A 17,242-nucleotide genomic window follows, 5' to 3' on the forward strand; every position below is an offset into this window, starting at 1 on the left:
GGGAGAGTACATTTAAGAAAACTTAAATGATAATGTATTGACTGAGAAGATTAAATGATCCAACCTGATATTTCTGCAAGACCTAATTTAAAGGGCCAAGGTGTTGTTCCAGAAAATCAAGTTAAAAAGAAAAGAGGCTTATTTTTATAATCCATCTTTCCTCAGTGAGGTTGATGTTTATAGCCACAGCCTTCTCAGCCAGCCAGTCTGTCTAATGATGACCCTGGGGAGACAACAACATGGGTCCACATTTCTCCATCTCTATTTGCAAAATGCAGCCAAATTAGTTTTAGAAGTTGTCTGGGAAGGGGACTCTTCCCAAAGAGGCTGATACTCACATCTCTGGTCAGCAACATCCTCCAGAAAGGGGCAGACAGCCTACAACCCAATACATCCCGAGGAGCAAAAATGGTGCCATGAAATTCCCCTCAGTCTAGGAAGAAGGAAAACAAATCCACCACCCTATTAAACAGCTCAGATGTTTTTTCATTAATACCCAGAAGTCCCAGGGTTTCTTTCTGAACCTCAGTTGCCTCATCTATAAATAGAAAGGTTTGCTCAATTTGTCCCTTCCTGTTCCAACATGCTGCAATTCTGCTCCCTGACCTAACAATTTCTGTTCCACCTTACACACTTTTATGATCCCTTCCCCCGCATTTCTCTTTTCTGCTGCCAGCCACAGAGCCAGGCTCTCACACCCAGTAGGACACCTCTCTGATTTATTAAGCCAAAAGCCATATAATATCTCTGCCTTTCTAATATACTGTTTTAGCTTTAGCCTGAATTGAAAACCAAACACAAAATTCACCAAAAATGTATCTCACATCAAAAGCAAAGCAGTAAGTCTTTGTTGATCCTGCTGATCTTCCAAGCTTCTATTCAATTTTTCTCCTTTTTGCTAAATTTAATTATATGTTCTACATGACATCACCTCTCTTACTGTCACTAAACTGTCACCAAATCCCTTCATAAACACCTGATGAGACTTCCTCTGCCAACACTCCACTGAAATATTTCTCTTGAAGGTCACTATTACTAAATCTAAATCCAAAAGTGATTAACTTTTCTCAGTCCTCATTATTCTCCATCCTTTTCCAACATTTGGCACAATGATCTATTTTTGAAAAATTATTTCCTCCCTTAGATTCTGTGACACCGTATTGTCCAGGTGTTCCCTTCTATGGCTGCTACCTCTCCATCTCCTTCATTGGTTTAACTTTTGTCTGCTAGATTTTTCCATTTTTTACTCTATACCTAATTCCTCTAAAAAAATGCATCTACTTCCATGTCTTCAATTATCATCTCTATATTGATAATTTACAAACAGACATCTGTGATTTTCAGGTCTGTAGCTCTGAGCTCTCATTGCTCCATAGGTTTGATGACTAAGATTTCTTCCTTAAATATTCTGTCCTAATTTTCAAATCAGCATACCCAAAGGTGAAGGCTTTACCTTCCCAGCCTTCAAACCAGTTACTCTCTACAATTTCTCTATTTGGTCAGTGCAAACACCATTCTAGAGACCTGGAAACATTCACTTTACACTTTATTTAGTAAATACAAACTGATTACCTCTTTTATTCCAGGCATAATACTAAGTACTAGGAACACAAAGATAAGACAAAGTCCTTGTCCTTAAAGGGTTTCCTCCTGTGCTTGCTGTACTGCATATTATTCCATGATCCCTTTTATGTGGGCTCATATTTTTCCCCCAAACCATTACTCCTTTGAATTGCACTCTTTCTGCCCATTGTACCTCTCTTGGCCTCCTTACTTATACTCAAAATTCAAAGCAATACTTCATTTCTTCTTCCTGCTTCATATACTATTGGTCTCTAGGTTCTATTAAATTCTCTTCATAATATTATCCTTATTCAATAATAAACATTTACTGAGTGTCTGCCAAATCTGATCACTGTGCTCAGCAAGGAGAATACAGTGATAAACAAGACACAAAGTCTTTGCTTTCAATGACTTCAGAGTCTTGTATAAGAAAGATAAACCAGCTGGTCATGGTGGCTCATGCCTGTAATACCAGCATTTTGGGAGGCTGAGGCAGGTAAATCACCTGAGGTCAGGAATTTGAGACCAGGTTGGCCAACATGGTGAGACCCTATCTCTACTGAAAATACAAAATATTATCCAGGAAAAAAATAGCAAGGAAAGGAAAGGAACCAATCATTACAATGTGGCAGGGTGTTATGATGTCCCTAAGAAGGAAGCCCCTAACCTGACTTGGCACACTCAGAGCAGGCTTCTCAAAGAAAATGATACTTGAGCTGAGCTGTAAGTATCATGTGGTAATGAGCCTATCAGACCGGGGTCTTCTTGACAGGACAACAGCAGCTGATTCAGTAGAGCTGAAGCATGAGCACATGGAGTGAGAAGTGAGAGATGAGACTAGGAAAGTAGAAATGAGTCACCTCAACATAAAGGTCATTGTGTGTTATGGGTTGAACTGTGTTCCCCAAAAGATATGCTAAAATCCTAATCCCCAATACCTGTGAATGTGACCTTATTTGGAAAAGTTAAGATGAAGTCATTAGGTGGAACCCTAATCTAATATGACTGTTGTTTTTATAAGAGGAGGAAAATGTCATGTGAAGACAGGGACACAGAGACAACCCCACATGACAACAGAATCAAAGGCAGAAGTACTGAAGCTGCAAGCCAAGGAACTCCTGGGTTACCAGAAGCTAGAAGGGGTCAGAAAGGATACTCTGTTAGCAGTTTCAGAGGAAGCATGGCCCTGTCAAGAACTTGATTTTGTACTTCTGGCCTCCAGATCTGAGAGAGAACAGATATCGGTCATTTTAAGACACCAAGTTTTTGATACTTGGTTATAGAAAGCTAATACAGTGTGCAATACCAAGAAACGTACATTCACATTCATGTTTATGCCCCATTCTAGCACTTGGCATAAAAATTCACCTCACATATTGATCAATAATTATCTGGTTAGTAAAAAATTACTTAATTTCCACCTCCATATCCTATCTAAATTGCTCTATTTTGACTATTCTAGGTTAAAAAAATTGTACAGATTTTAATATCTCTAAAATAGGTATATACCTTACAGTCTATAGCATCTTATCCTCAGTGATGTCCTACAATTGCTGCTGTTCTAGAATGAAACGCAGTTCAAGTTCTTCCAAATCTTCCAGAGAGGATTTGCCATTGTATCTGTCAGTTCCAATAGCACTACCACCCTGAAACTTGTTTAAATCAAATTCTCTGCTTGAGGCTTGTGTTGTTCTTGGTGGTGGTGGTCCTGTGTTGGTGCTAGTTTGTGTCTCGTGTGTGTGTTTGTGTGTGTGTGTGTGTATTTCATTCCAGTCTGGTAGAATAGATTTAGATGGCAAATCTGAGTAAGAACTGATTCACGGTTCAAATTCTCAGAGTATTTTATTCCCTTCACATAATACCAAGGTTATAATTATAATTATATAAATAATTATATAGAATTAAGTTGTTTATATAACAATTAAGCATAACATTTTGTTGCTGCCCCTCTATGCATGTTAAGTTTGTTTCTCATTTTCTCTTAAATGGAAATCTAAGCCCTCTGGTGTCTCAGGTCTCGGACTAGAAATCTTATCTTGGGCACATTTTCTTACTTAACAATACATAAAATAATATCATCTTCCAAATGATGGTGTCTTCTGTTTGCTAAAATATAGTACCATGAGTACACCATGTCCTTTCCAATCTGCTCTGAGTTCTCTGTTGGACTAATGTTCCTAAACCAGGGCTGCCATAACATCACCCTTATTAAATTCCTATAATAGTTACTTATTCTCCTGAAACAAGTCTCAAGAATCAACAATATGGAGGAGTAAAGTTATATAAACCTGGACAAATAATTTTGCTTTTAAAGCCTGTTTCCTGTCTGTAAGGTGGACATAAGAATGCCGAGATGACAGAACATTAGTTATCTGTTGCTTTGTTTTACTAACCACTCTAAACTTAGAGGCTGAAAACAACAATCATTTATTTTGCTCAGAAATCTGCAGTTTGGACAGAGGCTCAGTGGGAAAAGCTTGTCTCCACACCATGTGGCATCTGTTGGGAAGACTCAAAGGCTAGGGGCTAGAATCATCTGAAAGCTCACCCACTCACATGTCTTGCAGGTGATGCTGGCTGTTGGCTCAGCCTCAGCTGGAGTCTCCCAGTGGGACTGCTTGGCTTACTCACAGCATGGTGGCTGAGTTCCAAGACCAAGTGTCCTCAGGTAGAGGCTGTATCACCTTTTATGACTTAGTCTTGGAAGTCACACTATATCACCTCTACCATATTCTATTGGTCAATTCATGGCTAAGATTAGAATAGATTCAAGGGGGAAACATAACTCCATCTCTAAACGGGAAGAGTGTCAAAGAAGTTGTAGATACATTTTAAAAGATATAAGGTTTTACAAATACCACATGCTCTCACTTATAAGTGAGAGCTAAGCATTGAGTACACATGGATGTAAAGAAGAGAACAATAAACACTGGGGCATATTTGAGGGTGGAGGGTAGGAAGAGAGTGATGGTTGAAAAACTACCTATTGGGCCAGGCACGGTAGCTCACGCCTGTAATCCCAGCAATTTGGGAGGCCGAGGCAGGTGGATTACTTGAGATCAGGAGTTTGAGACCAGCTTGGCAAGCATTAGTGAAACTCCATCTCTACTAAAAAATACAAAAATTAGCCGGGCACAGTGGCGGGCACCTGTAATCCCAGACACTTAGGAAGCTGAAGCAGGAGAATCGCTTGAACCCAGGAGGCAGAGGTTGCAGTGAGCCGAGATCTTGCCACTGCACTCCAGCCTGGGTGACACAGCAAGACTCCATCTCCACAAAAAAAAAAAAAAAAAAAAAGTGTTGGGTATTATGCTCATTACCTGGATGACAAACTATCTGTACACCAAAGCCCTGTGACATGCAATTTACTCATGCAACAAATCTGCACATGTACCCCTTGAACCTAAAAGTTGGAAAGAAAAATAATAACAATTTTTAAATATGTAACATTTTAATAACATTAAATAAGGTTATTGGGAAAACTAGGCAAGAAAACACACATGAAGTTCCTAGCATTTTACAATGTCCACCCTGACTCCTCACCCATTCTTCATAAAATGGCCAAGTTTACACTGTAGACTCAAAATGCATGGTGAATCTTGGGTCCCCCATTCACTGGGTTGTTGATCTTAGACAAGTTATTTAATCTCTCCATTCCTCACTCAATCTGAAAAATGCAGATCATAATATTACTTTCCTTGTGGGGCTATGAGGGTTAAATGAGATAATTAATATAAAGCACTTAGCACAGTATCTGTCACTATTGTTATAGTTTTTTGCTGTTGTTGTTGCATTGCTGTTGTTACTGCTACTGTTATTGACGCTGTTATCATCTATCAAAACATTGTACAAAAAGACCCAAGGGCAGGGCAAGTAGATGAGGAAGCTGAGTAATTAAGAGAAGGGTCAGGTAGCTACCAGTTGGTCTATGAGACAGGTATCAGGACTACCAAGCAGGGTTTGGGGCAAGTAGGGCAGAACAAGAGCACAGGTGAGAAAGCTGCATTAAATCAGGATGTCAGGGCAGGGAGGGGCTGGCAATGACATTGGAATGACATTGGATGATCTATTCTAAAGTGGCTAGTCATGGGACCAAAGTCTGAATCGAAGAAAGAGAAGGTAAGCAAGGTACCATTTATTGGTGTCAGAGACAACAAACAGTGAGAACAATTGTCCAAGGAGTTATGTGGAAGAGACCCTTCCTTCCTGTCCCCTTTTAAAGCAGTTACCAACTTTCATTGTGGACTCAGCCAGTTATAGGGAGGGGAAGGTGAATGTCAAATCCCACAGGGCTGGATTCTGTCTTCTTCAAACTGGGAGTTCTTCCATTCTATTTCTGAAAGGAGTAGAGATGTTTCTGGGGAATACGATTCCTATAATATCCATTCTGTGACCCAGTGTGTCCCCTTAAGTGTCATCCCACACACCATGACATTGCCCATGTCAGTTCTCTCACTTGAAATGCCTTCTTTTCTAGAATTACAGAATGAGAAACACCTTTAGAGGGCATTTGCTTCAACCTCTCAGTCAAGACTGACTTCTCTCCTATGATGTTCCTAAACATCTGTGATCAGCCTAGCCTTTTAGGGGAGGGAGAGCGGTGATATGCGGTCTTACTTTTTTGGCCAGGGTGGTCATAAACTCCTGGGCTCAAGCAATTCTCCCACCTTAGCCTCCCAAGTGCCTGGGAATACAGACGCATGCCACACTCAGTTTCCAAGCTCTATTTAACTATAACTCATGAAATAACTCAACCCTCAATTAAGCAGCCTGTTCCATTAATAGCTCTAACTGCAGTGTGATGAGGAAGGAGCATGAGCCTTGTACTTAGGTTCAAATTCTCCCTTCACCATTGATGACATTTGTAAGTTATCCTCTCTAAATTTTAGGCTTCTCTTCTATAAAATAAAGAAGACAATTCTATCTCCTTAATTCCACAAATGGCAAGAACTTTGTTTTTTTCACTGTTATATTACTAGACTTAGAATGGTACTTGCACCATAATCAGCCTTTCATAAATAGTTCCTAAATATAATGACAGCTATGATAATGAAACAAAATTAGGTATAGAAAGCTGCCAGCATGGTGCTAGCTCATGGTAGGCACTCAATAAACAGTTATCTTCTCATCTCACTGTGAATCAAAATGTGCTTTCTAATTACTTCTACCACTTAAACTCAGTCCTAACCCCTTGATGCAACATTCAAGAAACGTAATTCCATTTCTACTAAGAACCCATCAAATATTTGAAGACAATTACAAAGCCCTATGAAATTTTGTCTTTTCTAAACAAAAGTTTTGTTTTGTCATAGGCAGAAATTTAGATAGAAACACAAATGTGTGTGTGTTTTATGCATATTTATGACAAAACAAAACTTTTTTATAATTTCAGTAGTCTTTTGGGGAAAAGGTGGTGTTTGATTACATGAATGAGTCCTTTAGTGATAATTTCTGAGATTTTGGTGCACCTATCACCCAAGAAGTGTACACTGCACCTAATGTATAATCTTTTCTCCCTCACCTCCCTCCCACCTTTTCTCCTGGAGTCCCCAGAGTCCACTGTATTATTCTTATGCCTTTGTGTTCTCATAGCTTAGCCCCCACATATGAGTGAAAATATACAATGTTTGCTTTTCCATTCCTGAGTTACTTCACTTAGAATAATTGTCTCCAATTCAAACCAGGTTGCTGGGAATGCCATTAATTTGTTCCTTTTTATGGCTGAATAGTATTCCATGGTGTATATACAGATATATAGATATCACATTTTCTTTATCTACTCGGGCTAGTTCCATATTTTTGCAATTGAGAATTGTGCTACTATAAACATGTGTGTGCAAGTATCTTTTTCATATAATGCCTTCTTTGCCTCTGGGAAGATACCCAGTAGTGGAATTGCTGGATCAAATGGTAGATCTACTGTTAGTTCTTTAAGAAATTTCCATACTGTTTTCCATAGTGGTTGTACTAGTTTATATTCCCATCAGCACTGTAAAAGTGTTCCCTTTGCACCATACCCACACCAACATCTATTATTTTTAGATTTTATGATTATGCCATTCTTGCAAGAGGAAAGTGGTATCACATTGCTGTTTTGATTTGCATTTCCCTGATCATTAGTGATGTTGAGCAATTTCCCATATGTTTGTTGTCCATTTTTATATCTTCTTTTGAGAATTGTTTATTCATGTCCTTAGCCCATTTTTTGATGGGAAATTTTGGGTTTTTTCTTGCTGCTTTGTTTGAGTTTCTTATAGATTCTGGATATTAGTCCTTTGTCAGATGTATAGATGATGAAGATTTTCTCCCACTCTGTGGGTTGTCTGTTTACTCTGCTGATTGTTTCTTTTGCTGTGCAAAAGCTTTTTAGTTTAATTAAGTCTCATCTATTTATCTTTGGTGTTGCTGCATTTGCTTTTGGATTATTGGTCATGAAGTCTTTGCCTAAGCCAATGTCTAGAAAAGCTTCTCCGATGTTATCTTTTAGAAGTTTTATTATTTCAGGTCTTAAATTTAAGTCTTTGATCCATCTTGAGTTGATTTTTGTATAAGTTGAGAGATGAGGATCCCGTTTCATTCTTCTACATGTGGCTTGAGTTATCCCAGTACCATTTGTTGAATAGGCTGTCCTTTCCCCACTTTATGTTTTTGTTTGGCTTGTCTAAGATCAGTTGGCTGTAAGTAGTTGGGTTTATTTCTAGATTCTCTATCCTGTCCCATTGGTCTATGTGCCTATTTTTATACCAGTACCATGCTGTTTTGGTGACTATAGCCTTATAGTTTGAAGTTGGGTAGGGTAATGCCTTTATATTTGTTCTTTCTACTTAGTCTTGCTTTGGCTATGAGAGCTCCCTTTTGGTTTCATATGAATTTTAGGATTGTTTTTTCTAGTTCTATGAAGAATGATGGTGGTACTTTTATGGGAATTGCATTGAATTTGTAGATTGCTTTTGGAAGTATGCTCATTTTCACAATATTGATTCTACCCATCCATGAGCATGGGATGTGTTTCCATTTGTTTATGTTGTCTGTTATTTCTTTCAGCAGTGTTTCATACTTTTCCTTGCAGAGGTCTTTCACCTCCTGGTTAGGTATATTTCTAAGTATTTTATTTATTTATTTATTTATGCAGCTATTGTGAAAGGGGTTAAGTTCTGGATTTGATTCTCAGGATCACTGTTGGTGTACATTAATTTTATATCCTGAAACTTTGCTGAATTCATTTACCAGTTCTAGACGCTTTTTGGAGGAGTCTTTAGGGTTTTCTAGGTATACAATCATTTCCCCATTCAGTATAATGTTGGCTGTGGGTTTATCATAGATGGCTTTTATTACATTAAGGTATTTCCCTTCTATGCCAATTTTCTGAGAGTTTTAATCATGAAGTGATGCTGGATTTTGTCAAACGCTTTTTCTGCATCTATTGAGATGACCATGTGATTTTTGTTTTCAAATTCTGCTTATGTGGTATATCACATTTATTGAAACCCACTTGATCATAGTGGATTATCTTTTTGACATGCTATTGAATTCAGTTAGCTAGTATTTTGTTGAGGAGTTTTGCATCTATGTTCATCAGGGATACTGGTCAGTACTTTTATTTATTAGTTATTTCTTTTCCTGGTTTTGGTATTGGGTGATATTGGCTTCATAGAATGATTTAGGAAGGATTAACTCTTTCTCTACCTTGTGGAATAGTGTCAACAGGATTAGTACCAATTCTTCTTTTAATGATAGAATTCAGCTGTGAATCCATCTGGTCATGGGCTTTTTTTGTGAGGAAATTTTTTAATTATCATTTCAATGTCACTGCTTGTTACTGGTCTGTTCAGAGTTTCTATTTCTTCCTGGTTTAACCTAGGAGAGCTGTATATTTCCAAGAATATATCCATCTCCTCTATGTTTTCTAGTTTATGTGTGTAAAGGTGTTCATAGCAGCCTTGAATGATCTGTATTTCTGTGGTATTGGTTGTAATACTTCCCATTTCATTTCTAATTGAGCTTATTTTGATCTTCTCTCTTTCTTGGTTAAGCTTGTTATGGCCTATCAATTTTATTTATCTTTTCAAAGAACAAGCTTTTTGTTTCATTTACCTTTTGTAGTTTTTTTGTTTCAATTTCATTTAGTTTTGCTCTGATCTTTGTTATTCTTTTCTTCTGTTGGGTTTGAGTTTGTTTTTCTTTCTCTAGTTTCATGAGGTGTGACCTTAGATTGTCTATTTGTGCTCTTTCAGACTTTTCCATGTAGGCATTTAAGTGTATGAACTTTCTTCTTAGCACTGCCTGTGCTGTATCCCAGAGGTTTCCATAGGTTGTGTCACTATTATTGTTCAGCTCAGAAAAAATCTAATTTCCATCTTGATGTCATTGCTAAGCCAACAATCATTCAGGAGCAGATTATTTAATTTTCATGTATTTGCATGGTTTTAGGGTTCCTTTTAGAGCTGATTTCCAATTTTCTTCCACTGTGGTCTGCGAGTACTTGATATAATTTCAATTTTCTTAAATTTATTGAGACTTGTTTTGTGGCCTATCATATGGTCTATCTCAGAGACTGTTTCATGTGCTGATGAATAGAATATATGTTTTGCAGTTGTTGGTTAAAATGTACTGTAAATATCTGTTAAGCCCATCTGTTGTAGAGTTTAAGTGCATTGTTTCTTTGTTGACTTTCTGTCTTTATGACCTGTCTAGTGCTGTCAGTGAAGTACTGAAGTTCCCCACTGTTATTGTGCTGTTGTCTATCTCATTCCTTAGGCCTAGTAGTAATTGTTTTATATATTTGGCAGCTCCAGGTTAGGTGCATACATATTTAGGATTGTGATATTTTCCTGTTGGACAAGCCCATTTATCATTATATAATGTTCCACTTTGTCTTTTTTAACTGCTGTTGCTTTAAAGTTTGTTTTGTCTGATATAAGAATAACTACTCCTGCTCACTTTTGGGTGTCCATTTGCATGGAATATCTTTTTCCACCCCTTTACCTTAGGTTCATGTAAGTCCTTGTGTGTTAGGTGAGTCTCTTGAAGACAGCAAACACTTGGTTAGTGAATTCTTATCCATTCAGTCATTTTGTATCTTCTAAATGGAGCATTTAGGTCATTTACACTCAACAGTAGTATTGAGATGTGAGATACTATTCTATTCATCATGCTATCTGTTGTCTGAATACCTTGGTGTGTGTGTGTGTGTGTGTGTGTGTGTGTGTGTGAATGTTTTACAGGTCCTGCAAGATTTATGCTTTAAGGAGGTTCTATTTTGAGGATTTGTTTCAAGATTTAGAGCTGCTTTTAGCAGTTCTTGTAGTGCTGGCTTGGTAGTGCAAATTCTCTCAGCATTTACTTGTCTGGAAAAGACAACTGTATATTTACTTCATTTATGAAGCTTAGTTTCACTGGATACAAAATTCTTGGCTGATAATTGTTTTATTTAGGAGGCTAAAATAGGACCCCAATCTCTTCTAACTTGTAGAAATAGGACCCCAATCCCGTCTAGTTTGAGAAATCTGCTGTTAATCTGATAAGTTTTCCTTTATAGGTTAATGATGCTTTTGCCTCACAGCTCCTCAGATTCTTTCCTTAGTCTTGACTTTTGATAACCTGATGATTATATGCCTAGGTGATTATTTTCTTGCAATGAATTTCCCAGGTGTTCTTTCAGCTTCCTGTATTTGAATGTCTAGATTTTTAGCAAGGCAGGGGAAGTTTTCCTCAATTATTCCCTCAAATATGTTTTCCAAACTTTTAGATTTCTCTTCTTGCTCAGGATTACCAATTATTCTTAGATTTTTGTTATTTAACATAATCCCAAACTTCTTGGAGGCTTTGTTCATTTTTTAAATTTTTTTTCTTTGTCTTTGATGGATTGGGTTAATTCAAAGGCCTTGTTTTTGAGCTCTGATGTTGTTTCTTCTGCTTTTTCTATTCTGTTGCTGAGAATTTTCAGTGTATTTTGCATTTCTCTAAGTGTGTCCTTCATTTCCAGAAGTTGTGATTGCTTTTTATTTATGCTATCTATTTCTCTAGAAATTTTTCCATTCATATCCCATAACATTTTTTAAATTTCTTTGAGTTGGTATTTACCTTTCTCCAAGGCCTCCTTGATAAGCTTAATAATTGACCTTCTGAATTCTTTTTCTGGCAATTCAGAGATTTCTTCTTGATTTGGATCCACTGCTGATGAGCTAGTGTGATCTTTTGGGGGTGTTAAAGAATCTTGTTTTGCCATACTACCAAAACTGTTTTTCTGATTCCTTCTTATTTGGGCAGACTACATCAGAGATCCAGGGCTCAAGGGCTATTGTTCAGATTCTTTTGTCCCATAGGGTACTCCCTGGATATCAGTGCTCAGGGATGGGGCTTCATGAGAGCCAAACTGCAGAGGTTGTTACTTCTCTTCTGGATCTAGCTGTCCAGCAGAGCTACCAGGCTCCAGGCTGCTACTGGGGAGTGTCTGCAAAGAGTCCTGTGATGTGATCCATCTTCAGTTCTCTCAGCCCTGGATACCAGCACCTGCTGTGGTAGAGATAGCAGGTGAGTAAAGGAGACTCTGTGAGGATCCTTGGTTGCAGTTTTGTTTACTGTGCTAGTTTTGGGTTTGTCAGCCTCCAGCCAAGAGGTGGCACTTTCAAAAGAACATCAGCTGTGGTAGTATAGAGAGGATACAAACTTGCCCTAGGGTCACCTGGAAAAGTTTCTCAGTTAGTTGGTGTGGCCATACAGCTCTCAAGAGATTATGTCCTTTGTCTTCAGCTACCAGGGTCAGTAGAGAAAGACCATAAGTTTGGGGCAGGGTAAGGCATGTCTGAGCTCAGACTGTCCTCAGGCAGGGCTTGCTGAGGCTGCTGTGGGGAATGGGAGCCTCATTTTCAGGCCAATAGAGTTATATTCCCAGGGGGGATTATGGCTGCCTCTGCTGCATCATGCAGGTTGCCAGGGAAGTAGAGGAAAGCCAGCAGTTTCAGACCCCACCTAGCTCTCACCCAGCTCCCACACAGTCCAAAAGGCCAGTCTCACTTGCACTGTGCCAACCCCCCAACAGCACCAAGTTTATTTCCTGGCAGTGAGAAAGCAGGGCTGAGGATTTGCCCCAGGCTCCAGGCCTTCCTGCTGGGAAAGCAAGCAGGGCTTTCAGGTTTCACGCCTCCCTGCCTGCCACAACTTCTGTGATGTTTCTGCACTCCCAGTTCACCCTCCCTCTCACCCAGATTCTGTCCAGGAAACTTCATGTTTGGTTGAAATTGTTACAGAGTTCAGCTGAAGGTTTCCTTCTCCCTGTGGTCTTTCCCCAATTCCACTGGTATCCCTTCCCAAGGACCCCTGTGAGACAAAGTCAGAAATGGCTTCCCTGGGGACAAAGAGTGCCCACATACTCTTCCCACTGCTTCCTATACCCCTGTATTTCACTCAGCTCTATGTGTTTATCTCAGCTCCTGGTAAGGTCAAATCCTTCTCCCATGATCTGGACCTTCAGGTTCCCCAGTGAGGATGTGCGTTCAGGGGCCGACAATCCCCCTTTCACACTTTCACACTTTGGGCACTCACAGTTTTTCTGATGTCTCCCAGAGCCTGCAGCAGCAATCCACTACCTTCAAAGGGTCTGTAGATTCTCTTGACTTTCCTGGTGTATTCCTGCACTAGTTCTTGGAGCAAAAGTTCACAATGTGAGTCTCCACACACTGCTCTGTCCATCCAAGTGGGAGCTGTAAGTTAGTCCTGCCACCTATCCATCATTTTCCTCACAAAACTTTTGAAAAACTGTTTGAACTTTGGAAACTATAGAACAATAAAATCTATATTTGTTGTGGGCTTGCCCTAATAAAAGTTTGTAAGTCTCTTTTAATTCCTTTCTTAAAAATAATTGCAGAGTAATAATCCTTGATATTTAACCACCTGCAGAACTTGAATTGTCAATATTTTTATAGTATCTATACCTAGAAAGGCTTATGGAAAACAATAACAAAACAGTTGTTTTCAAGTCCTCATTTGAACTTAATTACACATTCTGATGTAATTTTTACTCAAGCAGCCTAACTACCACGTGTATTTTATGAAACTCCAAATGTTGGCATTTTATCCTGTATTTGAGAAAAAGCATTAAATAATTTATTTTACACTGCTTTCAAGTTTTACCTGCTTAGAGTCTAATAGTCTTTCTTTAAAGGCAACAGAGAAACATCATGATTTTTTAAATGAGATAAATGTTCCAATGGCAAATACAGTATAACCATTATTCTGCTGCTATTCATAAGTGTTTTCCCTACTACACAGCCAGTGTCTGGTACAATAGGAAACTGTAAATGTGATTTTCATTTGTTCCTTGAATATTTCCAGCTGAATGTGGGAGATTTTTTCCTTAATCTTTTCCTATTTAGTTTGGGGGGTTTTGTTTATCTCTTTGATTTTTAGTTGTGGTGGGGGTTTTTTAGCTAAGATATAGCAAATAATGTTGAAAGATGGATTCAATGGGTATAATTTTTTCTTAATGAAATCTACAAACCAAGTAACTGAATTTTTAAATCAGCCACTGTGGATATCTTCTGCTAGTGTTTTAAAGTCTCAAATATTTAGGTGGAAAAGTCTAGAAAGAATAACATTATATAAAAGGATTCAATTATAATCCACATTTTTCTTCTTCATTTTCATACTTCATTTGAAAAAGAAAGCTTCCTCACCATTATCTAAAGGAAACTAGTGTTTGGACCATGATCTCAATTTCAAAATCATTCTCTGACCACCTCACTCCATCACATACCCGATAATCCTACAGCATGACTCCTTCAATGCATTGGTCCCACCACTTTTTCACTGACCCTCATCCCCCATAAACTAACTTCTTCCCTTGCCCAGCCTAAATTCCACAGTCAATCACTAAAGCATTGTCCTGCATGACCCTCAATTCCCTTGCTCCACTCTTTCTTCTCTTAGTCACTTGGCAAAACTTCAACCCTCATTAAATTCTACTCTGCCTGCTCTACGTGGCTGATTGGTCTCACTTTAAATTCATGACCACTAAACCCCAGTGGGCCCACTATGCTACTCTGTAATCATAGTATATTTTCTATTCAAGTAATTGTCCCATTCTCCTAGGCAACTGCCTCATAATCTCTCCTCAATCTTCTAGCACCTTCTCCTTTATTCTCACTCTTAGCTGATAATCTTGGTTCCTATTTCAATTAAAGAGCCAAAGAGATTATTTTAAAACATCAGTCAGATGCTTACAACCTTCCAGTGGCTCCTTTCCTCTCATAGTAAATGCCAAAGTCTTTACAATGACCTGCATGACCTGACACCATTACATCTCTGATCTCATCTTCTGTACTTACCCCTCTGTTATTGCTCCTTCCTTACTGACCCCTTTGTTTTTCAGTTAATACATTAAGTCCTCTCCTACCTCTGGGCCTTTGCACCTGCCATTTCCTCTGCCTAGAACGCTCTTCCCCCGGATATATTTTTATGGTTCACTCCTTTGCTTCCTTTGTCTTTGTTCAAATATCACCTTCTCAATGAGGTCTCCTCTGACCCTTTTTATTTAAACTTGAATCCCTTCACTCACCCTGGAACTCCCTCTACCCTTTTCCTGCTTTATTTTTTGCCACATCCCTTATCACCATCTGCATACTATATGCTTTACTCATTTGTTTTGTTTTTTGCCTATATCCATCTACTAGAATGTAAGTTTTGGCTATGGGCCAGGATTATAGCCTATTTTGTCCACTGTTGAAACCCTAGCACTTGAAACTACTTTATACATACTGGGTGCTTAAGAAATATTTGTTGAATGAATGAATAAATAAAATACCTTTATTAAAGGAGGTGTGTCTAAACCTCACCTATTGGTTTGCTAGTTTATGTCAGCTTGTTCTCTCTATAATCATTAACAACAAGCACTTAAATCCACATTTGTATTTGGTCAGCAAAATTACAAAAATAATCTTACTTTTAAGATTAAGCTGTGATCAATGCTGTGTCCAGCAGGAACATCTGTGAGCAGTTTCCCTTGCCCAGAAAGAGAGAGCTGCTGTTGTCCACTCTCAGTGGTATCTCAGAAACAATGGCTTATAGCTCAAAGATGCTTTCTCTCTTTTTACAAAACCGTAAGACTCACAAAAATGACATTAGAGCCATGATTTGCTTAAGTCCCACTCACCATTGACTTTTATTATTAACCATTATTACTCACCTCCCTACAAGAGTACAAAAGTAACCAAAGGTTCCCTTCATGTTAGTCAAAGTTTTTTGTTTTCCACTTTTTGGTTTTTTCAGATAGGATCTCTGTCATCCAGGCTGGAGTGCAGTGGTACAATCACGGCTCACCACAGCCTTGACCTCTGGGGCTCAAGCAATACTCTCACCTCAGCCTCCCAAGTAGCTGGGATTACAGGGGCCTTTGTGTTAGTCAAAGGTTTTTTTGTTTTTCGAGACAGGGTCTCTGTCACCTGGGTGGAGAGCAGTGGCGTGATCTTGGCTCACAGTAGCCTCGACCTCCTGGGCTCAAGCAATACTCCCAACTCAGCCTCCTGAATACCTAGGACTACAGGCACACACCACTGCATCCAGCTACTTTTTCTATTTTTTGTGGAGATGGGGTTTCACCATGTTGCCCAGGCTGGTCTCAAACTCCTGGCCTCAAGCTATCCACCCATCTCAGCCTCCCAAAGGGCTGGGATTACAGGCATGAGCCACGGTGCCTGGCCCATGTTAGTCAAAATGACATCTCTAGGTAATGTATATGTGTGTGTGTGTGTGTGTGTGTGTGTGTGTGTGTGTAATCTTATCTCCGAAATGTATTATAACATAAATCACTCAAAGTGTTTTCTTACATCTATTTTTAAAGATAGCATTGTATCGTATAGATCTATATTATTAATACGTACAATCTGGGGTGTTGCGTTAGAGATTTTAATTGAATAGTGATTTAGGGAATTTTGTGAAGGAAAAAAAAGTAAGATCAATTTCCCCCTTGCAGACTTTAGTAGGTAATACTAATGTCACATATCTTACTTGCTTTATAAATCATGTTTTAAGTTCCCTATTACATCTCAGTATTTAGAACAACAATCTACCAAAGCACTGGGGGAAAAAACCCTCAAATTCAAATCATTAAAATGAAATCTGTCTCTGAATGTTTGAAGGGATTTACAGTAAAAATATCAGTTTGTTATTAAGTCAATAAAATTTATCATTCATGACCCTGAAGGAGGAAAATGGCACATGTGCAGAGGGGGATACGCAGAGTTGGGAAACCTTACAAAATTTAAAGCTACTACAAGGGCAAGGGACTTGGGAGATTATTAATTTGCTGTAGCTAAATTCAAATACAAGCTTTTCTTTGCTATTCAACTTCTGGTGACATTTTTTTTTTATCATCAAAGTTAACCGAGTAATAGCCACTAGGATTTTTTATTTAAATTTATTAGCTGCATAAGCCAGCTAAAAATACAAAAGTTTTAAGACAAATTAGTTGATCTGAATGTCAACTACAATGACAGGGCCTGCTTGTTTTTTATTAAGCTGCCATGTTGCATTTGATAACCATGAATATGAAAAGTAGCTAATTTATTGTGCCTTCTACACAAAACATTGTCTGTTGATTCCAGAATATGCAGAGCTACGTGGGGAAGGCAGTGTGTTGAGCTGAGAGAGGCAGCTTCTGCCTTCTTGTAGCACTTACAGATGG

At 38.6% G+C, this 17,242-nt stretch overlaps 1 protein-coding gene across 2 annotated transcripts in view; it reads right to left on the minus strand.

Moving 5' to 3' along the window:
* The window catches only part of MTERF1 (mitochondrial transcription termination factor 1), a 253,282-nt gene that overhangs the window by 173,908 nt on the left and 62,132 nt on the right, over positions 1–17,242 (minus strand). The window lies entirely within an intron of this gene.

This window comes from Trachypithecus francoisi, unplaced genomic scaffold (genome assembly GCF_009764315.1).
Source record: "Trachypithecus francoisi isolate TF-2019V2 unplaced genomic scaffold, Tfra_2.0 Lachesis_group4, whole genome shotgun sequence".
NCBI lineage: Eukaryota > Metazoa > Chordata > Mammalia > Primates > Cercopithecidae > Trachypithecus > Trachypithecus francoisi.